This window comes from Malaya genurostris, chromosome 3, assembly GCF_030247185.1.
Source record: "Malaya genurostris strain Urasoe2022 chromosome 3, Malgen_1.1, whole genome shotgun sequence".
NCBI lineage: Eukaryota > Metazoa > Arthropoda > Insecta > Diptera > Culicidae > Malaya > Malaya genurostris.
This window is the reverse complement of record NC_080572.1, coordinates 137752588-137763303: the sequence shown is the minus strand read 5'-3', so window position 1 is coordinate 137763303 and position 10716 is coordinate 137752588.

Genomic DNA, 10716 nt, shown 5'->3' with positions numbered 1-10716 from the left:
TTTATTTTGTTTTTATTTTTATTTTGCTTTTTATTTTTATTTAAATTTCTCTGCTGTTTTTCTAGAATAAATGTTTTATTTTTCATGGCATTTTTCAATTTTTAGATTTATATAAAAAACTGAAATCTCCCTTTTGACTTCATATATAAAATAGTGATTCTTTGGTATCTAAATTTGATATGAACTGATAGATAAATGTGATATGAGCAGTACATTACATTTTACCTATGAAACACGTAACTTTTACTGGATTATGCATTAAACATCTTTTAAATGCCAGTCTATTAAAACCTACGTGAAAAGTAGGGTGAAAAATATTCACATAACTTTTCACGTAACTATAACATGATTATTATTTTGAGTGTATTAGTCTGTCAAATTTTGAAATGGGCCGCAGTTTAAGTTCAATTTAACTACTTGACACAAAATAACTACTCAAAATTAACCGCGAAATGGTTTACAGCCTTAATAACTTTCAGTAAGGTGCATTTGAATTATATCGAAGAACTCTTTGCAGGGGATACAACGAGCATTAAAACAATATCGATCGAAGAAAGGTCACTGGAAGACTTCGAAAGCAAACGGAAGACAAAGCCGCTCTGGCCAAGAGCGTTTCGACGGCAGTCACTTGAATCCTGGCCGTAGACCGTTCGAAAGCATCAGAAGTTAGTTCACTTGCTTTTGCTTTTTAATGTTTTTTTATTCGAAGGCTAAAAAATACTGATTTTACATTTTTTCTTTTTGCATAAATATCTGTTAATTAATCTTATTTTAGTGTGTTACATCAACGTTTTACAGTACAAGTGTTTTGACCTTTTGGCCTTTCATCTGTGTTGTTCATACGATTCGTTATTAATAATAGGTGTTTTTGCTACTCTTGTTTTACATACTAAAGCTTGCTTCATTTAGAATTGGAACAAACTTGTGGCGCTCCTGAGGGACGGATTTGGAAGTTCTTGGCGCCCACGTGTCGAGCATTTTGTAAGCTTCACGTATGAGTTTTGACATTCCGCAAATCGACTGTACTTTGTAAACAATCAACATGGAAGCCGAAAGAAGGGACAAAATTGTGCACAGTTAGGGTAACAGAGGTATTTTGGCCCGCTTTAGGATCGATTTTATTTTGGCACACTTTGTAAAAATATCCACCAAATGATTTAATATCTTTGAAAAATCCTTCCGCAATAGGTACTTTAATGTGATTAGCTTCAAACTGATGCAACATGGGTTACCTAAGATCGATTGAATCCATATAGTTTGTTAGGTGGGCCAAAATATTTGAAGTGGCTGTTGTTATTGTTCAGCAAACTCCTGGAAAGCAGGTACCGAGATCTTCACATTGCTGCTATCAACGTTAGGATTATAAAAAACCGTTCAAGTATATTTCCATTTTACGGGCACAGATTCCATCATTCGAGTTGCTGCCTCCAGGTAATGGTTCACCAAAACCAGACCCTGTCAGCTTGGAGCGAAATCAATCTTCAGTATAGGAACGCCATTGCACGGCATCACATTCAACATATCATGTCAATTGTGTGGGTGCGCAGTGTAGCTATTTTGGCGCGCATGAATTTGACATTTCTCTTCTCTACTTCTATGTACGAGATTCGATGCGGACTCACCTGAGGGCACCATGTTCGCAAAAAAGGATGTTGTCAATGATTTATTCTGAAAATGTGAGAGCTGGATATCTCGTTAATATAATGTCTTTGCCAATACGCAACTCCAGCTGTTCTTTTAATGCCGTTCGTATGTTTGTCTCTCGCTCCTTGACATGCTGATTTTGTCGGGACACGCGCCGTGTCGGTTTCTCAATGTGCAAACACCAAAAATGAGAAGTGAAAAATAAGAAAGTTAGAGCAAACAATCGGATTTTTTTAGGAACACCCTAAGTTGCTCTATTAAAATAGCTGTAACACTAAAACCGTTAGAGATACTACAATAGTGTTTTCGGCAAAGTTGCTTGATATAAGTTTTCCGAAGGATGCTGTCTTCTATCTCAACTCATACGGAAAATAATTTTTGCATCACCTTAATAACAAGAACCAACCTAATACCATATGCTTCAAAATATGGCTTATCTTTCACTGATCATTTGTTCTGAAGACATCATAGCTCTAAACTATAAGGCTAAGCCACAAATGTTTTTGTCCCCCTCAAAAGTGGATCCGGACCACTGTGCAATGGATTTTCCAAATAGGGTAACAGAGGTATTTTGGCCACTTCAAATATTTTGGCCCACCTAACAAACTATATGGATTCAATCGATCTTAGGTAACCCATGTTGCATCAGTTTGAAGCTAATCACATTAAAGTACCTATTGCGGAAGGATTTTTCAAAGATATTAAATCATTTGGTGGATATTTTTACAAAGTGGGCCAAAATAAAATCGATCCTAAAGCGGGCCAAAATACCTCTGTTACCCTAACTGTGCACAATTTTGTCCCTTCTTTCGGCTTCCATGTTGATTGTTTACAAAGTACAGTCGATTTGCGGAATGTCAAAACTCATACGTGAAGCTTACAAAATGCTCGACACGTGGGCGCCAAGAACTTCCAAATCCGTCCCTCAGGAGCGCCACAATATGAGCAAAAGTTTGTTCCAATTCTAAATGAAGCAAGCTTTAGTATGTAAAACAAGAGTAGCAAAAACACCTATTATTAATAACGAATCGTATGAACAACACAGATGAAAGGCCAAAAGGTCAAAACACTTGTACTGTAAAACGTTGATGTAACACACTAAAATAAGATTAATTAACAGATATTTATGCAAAAAGAAAAAATGTAAAATCAGTATTTTTTAATCTTCGAATAAAAAAACATTAAAAAGCAAAAGTAAGTGAACTAACTTCTGATGCTTTCGAACGGTCTACGGCCAGGATTCGTTTGCTTTCGAAGTCTTCCAGTGACCTTTCTTCGATCGATATTGTTTTAATGCTCGTTGTATCCCCTGCAAAGAGTTCTTCGATATAATTCAAATGCACCTTACTGAAAGTTATTAAGGCTGTAAACCATTTCGCGGTTAATTTTGAGTAGTTATTTTGTGTCAAGTAGTTAAATTGAACTTAAACTGCGGCCCATTTCAAAATTTGACAGACTAATACACTCAAAATAATAATCATGTTATAGTTACGTGAAAAGTTATGTGAATATTTTTCACCCTACTTTTCACGTAGGTTTTAATAGACTGGCATTTAAAAGATGTTTAATGCATAATCCAGTAAAAGTTACGTGTTTCATAGGTAAAATGTAATGTACTGCTCATATCACATTTATCTATCAGTTCATATCAAATTTAGATACCAAAGAATCACTATTTTATATATTGGTTGAAGTCAAAAGGGAGATTTCAGATTTTTATATAAATCTAAAAATTGAAAAATGCCATGAAAAATAAAACATTTATTCTAGAAAAACAGCAGAGAAATTTAAATAAAAATAAAAAGCAAAATAAAAATAAAAGCAGAATAAAAAAAAGGCAACTAATAACGTCGTCGGATCTCGAATCGACAAACCTCCAGAAATCGTTATGTTGTCACTGCCATCCAACCGAAGCCGAAGTCGAGATCCGAGAACTCCCACAACACTACCGATGCAGGTTGAGGTCCTATTACATGGGTCCAGTGTCTCTAGCTTCCTACCGATTTTGAACTCGTTTTTCGGTGGACCAACGGCCTGTTTGAAGCATTCGGCAGGAGCGGGCTCATTTTCGGACTCACGCAAGCACTCGGTTCAGTCGAACACATGGAAACTTTCATACTGGAATGAAGCGATCGATGTAGTAAAAAATTGCAATTAAATAACATTTCTCAGTCGGTGTTGAACAGTTCGCACTGCACGCATATAGCTCTTGGCTCCTGGAAATTTTTTCTGGCTACCTAGATTTTCATTGATTCAAGGCTTCAGTCTTTTTCAAGGCTACCTGAATCACTAACAGTCTTTTTAAAGACTAACAATTAGTCAGCCTTTCTCAAGGCTATACAAAGAGTGATATTAGAGTGACTAAGTGATACAAAGAGTGATATTAGAGTGACTAAGTGATACAAAAAGTGATATTAGAGTGACTAAGAAATTAATCAGGAGTCTAATCGAAGACTAATTTAGCCTAGTTAATTTAATTTAAAATTTCATTCATTTCAAAAATTCCTGCGTCCAACCAGAAAGGCAACAAGCCCAAGGCTAAAAATAATTCAATACGGAATAAATCACAATCCGTTATTGGGGGACGGGTGTAGCGTAATGGGTAAGTCGATGCCTTTCACGCAACCCACCTGGGTTCGATTCTAAACCCCGCACATAGGGTCAGAAAGTTTTTCTGGCCCGAAGAGGCGAATGACCTTAAGGTTAAAACCTCTATAATCGAAACAAAAAAAAAACAATTCGTTATTCAACATTTTTCTAATAACATTCACGATCTTATAGAATCTGAATGTAAAAATAAAAGACAACGGACGGATTTCCCTTCCGTTGACTCCATGCCGTCTAACAATATTTACGAGATTCTTCCTGAATCCGATTGTAGCGACATAGAAGAAAATTCTTCAAAAATTCCCAAAATGGACGCTTGTCGTTCTGGGAAGAAACAACAATCTATGCCACCAGTGACGGTGATGATTTCCGACTTCAAAGCATTCCGTACTGAGCTTTCTACTTTTCTCCCGGAAGTAAAAGTCTCATTTCAAATCGGACGAAGAGGAGAATGTCGAGTCTTGGTTGATGGATTGGAAGATTACGAACGTCTTATTCGATATTTGTCCGAGAAACTTCATACATTTTATTCATATGATATAAAATCATAATCAGACCCTTCAAAGCTGTCTTGAATGGCTTATCAAATGATCAAAGTATTGATTATTAAATTAAAAATGAACTAAAAGAATTGCTTGGTTTTGCCCCTTCCCAAGTAATACTTATGAAAAAAAGAGCGAATGGTACTTTTAAACCACGCTCTGGAATTTCACATGAACTTTACCTAATATACTTCAATCGAAGTGATGTAAACAATTTGAAAACTTTAGAAAAAGTACGTTTCATTTCCCACATTAAAATTCATTGGGAACATTATAAACGGCATAATCGTAATTGTCATATGGATATACGGTGTTTGAATTGTGGTAAATCGCATTCGAAAGACGTTTGTCCAATGAATGAAACCACTGATAAATTTTCATGTTCAAATTGCAATGAAAATCATAAATCCAATTATTTGAAATGTCCTGTCAGGGAAAAATTTTAAAGGCTCGTTCGCTTAGACAACAAGTCAAATCAACGACCTTAAATTTACAGAACATACCTGAAAATCGAAAAGCCGTTACAAGTGCCACGCCTAATTCTTCTAAGGCACTGATTTCTTCGAATTTAAAACAAAAAACAGGTACGCCCGCCAATTCGTCTTCTAACGAAAACAATTTATTGACAGGTAGATCGACCTCGTCATCATCTTCTTCTAATGTCAGTTATGCTGGTATATTAGGTAGAAATCTACCACCTATTTCTTCTAATGTAAATAATCAAAACACAGGACTGCCTTGCAGTTCATCTTCTAACGAAAACAATTTATTAATAGGTAGACCGGCCAAATCATCTTCTTCTAATGGCAGTCTACCTACAAATACTCCTTCAATGCCATTCGCTTATTTGAATGAAGTCGATTTAGGCGATATAACTGAAAATAAAATGATCTACCTACAAGATCAACTTTTTCAAATGATCATCCAAATGAATTCGACTTCATCACTTTTTAAAGCATTTCAAATCGGATGGCAATTTGCTAATAATATTATAATGAATTTAAAATTTAACAGTGATGTTAAATAATTATTTGAATATTTTAAATTGGAATGCTCAATCTTTGAAATTGAATGAAGATGAATTTTATAATTTTCTCGAAGTTCACAAAATCCATATTGCCATTGTGACAGAAACTTTTCTTAAACCAAATGTCAAATTGAAAAGTAATCCACATTATGTGGTTCATCGATTTGACAGGTTTACTGGAATGGGTGGTGGAGTTGCCATTTTTGTCCAACGACAAATTAAACATCGAATTTTACCTTCTTTCAATACTAAAGTTATTGAAAGCTTGGGAATCGAAGTTGAAACCATTCATGGAATTTATCTCATCGCTGGAGCATATTTGCCATTCCAATGCACCGGCGAACAATTAAATTTCTTTAAAGGCGATTTGCAAAAACTTACAAGATATCGATCGAATTTTTTCGTAATATAGGACTTAAATGCTAAGCATGTCCAGTGGAATTGTAGGCAAAATAACAGTAATGGTAAAATACTTCATAATCAACTCTCAGCTGGTTACTTCACAGTTTTTCATCCCAGTAATTCTACTTGTTTCTCTTCCGTGAAAACCCCGTCTACAATTGATCTGGTTCTAACAGATCAAAGTCACATTTGTAGTGAACACATGCTGACTTTGACTCAGATCATCTTCCTGTAACATTCAGACTTTCCAACGAAGCTATAATTAATCCTATTAGTTCTATATTCAACTATCATAGAAGTTATTGGTTGGATTCTCACATTGAAAATCATGTGGATCATGAAACTATTTTAGAAAATTCTGCGGAGATCGACACAGCAATTGATAATTTGAATCATTACATTATCGAAGCTAGAAATCTTTCAGTTCCCAAAGATCCAACTAAATTAAATTCTCCTATCATCGATGACCATCTTCAACTGCTCATTCGGTTCAAGAATGTTCGTCGACGACAATATCAACGTTCTCGTGATCCTGCTATGAAAAACATAGTTAAGGATTTACAAAAAGAAATTAAACATACATTTACTCTTTTGCGAAATGAAAATTTCGCTAATGAAGTTGAACAAATTAAACCATATTCTAAACCTTTCTGGAAACCTTCTAAGGTTCTTAAGAAACCTCAGAAAAAAATTCCTGCTCTCAAGGAAAGAAATCAAATACTTCTTACAAATGGCGAAAAAGCTCAAAAACTTGCTCAGCATTCCGAGAGTGTACACAATTCTAATTTGAACGTTGTGAGTCCTATTGAAAATGAAGTCTCACTGAAGTATGAGCATATTTCAACCCAAGTGTTATCGCAAGATGACATTATTGAGACGAATTTTGATGAAATTAAATCAATTATTAGGAAACTTAAAAACATGAAGGCTCCTGGTAATGATGGAATTTTTAATATTCTTATTAAAAATCTTCCCGATGTTGCCTTGAGACTCCTGGTTAAAAATTTCAACAAGTGTTTTTAATTAGCTTACTTCCCAAAAAAGTACAGGTGTGTAATGTCAGAGACATAACTGGATGTCGTGAATACGAATAAAACTGACACTCTTTCTTTATACTTCCGAATATCAATTAGTTGATCGATTGTGTGAATTGTGCAAGCTTTCCCATTTTTCACTACTAGAATTTGAAACGATACACCCAAACTACAGTACAGATTAGTTACATCAAACATTCTGACACATAAATATTACAAAATAACCAGTATAGTTCTTTATGATAAAATATTGGTGGTTTTTGAAATAACCTTCTATGAAGGCGTGCGTGAAGGGCAAAATTGTATAATTTTCTAAGATATTAAACACTTATTGGATATAAACGATTTTTAACACTGTTGCGAATTTAGAACTGTGAAAATTGCAAAAAAAAAACTGATCATATTATCTTAGATTTGCACTGCCAATTTTAATTTTCGATTTACAAAGAAGCAATCTTTATAGTTCTTTAGGTAACATTTAAAGCCATTAGAAAGGCTGATTTTGCATAATGTTCCACATTGTTGTCCATTTCCCGTTGTATTTTGCTCCAATGCAAATGACCTCCAACAGGATGATGTAATCGATCTTCTTCGAAGGGAAACTGGTACTGCGACCTGAGCGTTTGAGGTTTTGGCTTTATAGCACGCAAAAGGTCTGCTTTCATTGCCGACTGCTCCACCTGACGATTGAAGTCTGCTCTCATTATTGACGACTGCTCCACCTGACGACCGAAGTCCAAATGAAAGCATTACCGACTGCTCCACCTGACGATTGAAACCCAAATGAGAGCACGACCTGAGCGTTTGAGGTTTTATACCACACAAAAGGTCTGCTTTCATTGACGACTGCTCCACCTGACGACTGAAGTCCAAATGAGAGTTGCGACTTGAGCGTTTGAGGTTTTTAACCACGCAGAAGGTGAACTCTCCGAAGCTGCTGGTCCCACGACGTCTACTTCTGTCCAACGCACAAGAAGAAATGATCGATTTTTGATCACGGTTCCCCTTTTATACGCAGTCAGATGAAGATATGTACCTGACTACCTCAAAATCGTCGTCCTTGCGCGAAAAAGCCACTCAAAAGTAGAGTTTTCCGTGTTGTTTTCGAAGTTTGAGAAAACTTAATTTTTGAGTTGTTTGTGGTTATCTCACACTGTTCAAACTATTATCCTAAATTCCTGATCATATTTTTGATGAATTGGTGAAAGAATTATGTTGCTACCATTAATACAAGTCGAGATATTACCGATTAAGTTCTGCCCATTCTTCCATATGGCTAATTTTGAAAAGGCACCCCATAGTAAAGTAAGTCGTATTCACGACAAAAGATGGAAAAACGCTAATGTAATTCCTATCCTGAAACCTGATAAAAATTCAGCAGAAACATCAAGTTATCGACCAATTAGCTAACTTTCTTCTATCAGTAAACTTTTTGAAAAAATTATCTTGTTGAGAATGATGTCTCATATAAATGAGAATTCAATTTCTTTACCAGAGCAGTTTGGATTTCGTCATGAACATTCTACTACTCATTTTAATGTCTTTTCCAATCAGGAATTACTTTTCACTATTAAAAAGAACGTCTAAAGCTTGCTTCATTTAGAATTGGAACAAAGACAATTGCCTGTATTTCAGTTATTTATTATTGTATTCAAGATCTTTTTTTATACAAATGTAGCGTTTTCTTCATACTTTTAAGAAAAAATACGGATAAAATTATTCGTCACGGTTTTGAAGGAATTCTCGAATTTTTCCTGTAACACGGCTCAGTAGGCGGCGCACACCTTCTTCGTCCATCGTTTTAGCTATCTTATTCCACCAGGTCGTCATCTGATTGATGTCTTTGACAACGTTTCCCTTTGCCCTGAGTCTCCTCTTCATGATTGCCCAGTATTTCTCAATAGGGCGGAACTGGGGGCAGTTGAGTGGGTTAAGGTTTTTCGGAACAAACTGGACCACTTTCTCTGCATACCATTCTTAAACGGCTTTGCTGTAATGACAGCTTGCCAAATCTGGCCAAAACATTACAGGATGGTCGTGGGATCGAATGAACGGCAAAATTCGTTTTTGGAGACACTCTTTTTGGTATAGTTCCGATGTCATTGTCTTATTTGTAATGAAAACTTTCGTTTTTTTGCCGCAGCTGCAAATGCCCGGCCAAATCATAAATTTTCTTGCAAATTTGTCGGCAAAAACAAATTTAAATTTGGTTGGAACATCCCCCCGAGCCGTTGCCAAGTAAAATTTTTGACCTGGGATTTGACCGAAGTCAGCCTTGACACAGGTTTCATCGTCCATCAGAAGACACCCGTTGAACTTGGTCAGCACCTGGTCATATAGTTTCCGAGCACGAATTTTGACCACACTATTCTGTTTCATGGTCCGATTTGGCTGTTTGTCAGCTCGATACGACTTGATTTCTTCCCGGAGTCGAGTTCTCCTCACGATACTATGGGCAGCACCGAATTTTCTGGCCAAATCACGGTCCGACGGATTAGGATTCCTCTTAATCGTCTTCAAAATCTTACCACGCAATTTCCGGTCGTCAGTTCGACTCCGACGATCGGCTTGAGGCTTCCGAATCGTCGTCAATGTTTTCTTATACCGTTTGATAACGCGCCATACGGTATTTCTGGGCAATTTCAGCTGTTTAGTTAGCCTAGATGCAGACCACAATGGATTTTCCAAATAACTGTGCACAATTTTTTTCCTTCTTCCGGTTTCCATGTTGATTGTTTACAAAGTACAGTCGATTTTCGGAATGTCAAAAATCATACGTGAAGCTGACAAAATTCCCGACACGTGGGCGCCAAGAGCTTCCAAATCCGTCCACCAGGAGCGCCACAATATGAGCAAAAGTTTGTTCCAATTCTAAATGAAGCAAGCTTTACTTCGGTTGGAGTTCAAAACTAAAAGAGACCGAAACCTTTTAATTATTCTCTAAGATCAATGTCTACATAACAACGTCTTATTTACTTATTTACAAGATTTATATATTTTCTTATTTACTAACGATGACATTCGATCATCGATTTCGCTCATATCGACTACATCGAGTAGGAGTGCGTTCTGATGTGAACACTCTAAATTCAATTCAATAATTAATTATTTTATGTACATAACAATTCCTCCCTCTTTATGATAATTCAAACTAAGAAAACTTATTTCAATGTATGTACAAAATTGTTTTTAAATCGAACAATATCTAACAAAATAAATACATTTCAGTTCAATTGATCAAAAAATAATCGAAAAAATGTTCTAAAGCCTAAACTCATCAAAATTTCGTTAAATTTCTACATTTTTTTTATGTAAACACTTTAGAAATCAAATTATTGATATATATATATATATATATATATATATATATATATATATATATATATATATATATATATATATATATATATATATATATATAATCACTTTTAACTTTTTTTTCTTAACTCTTTCAGATTTC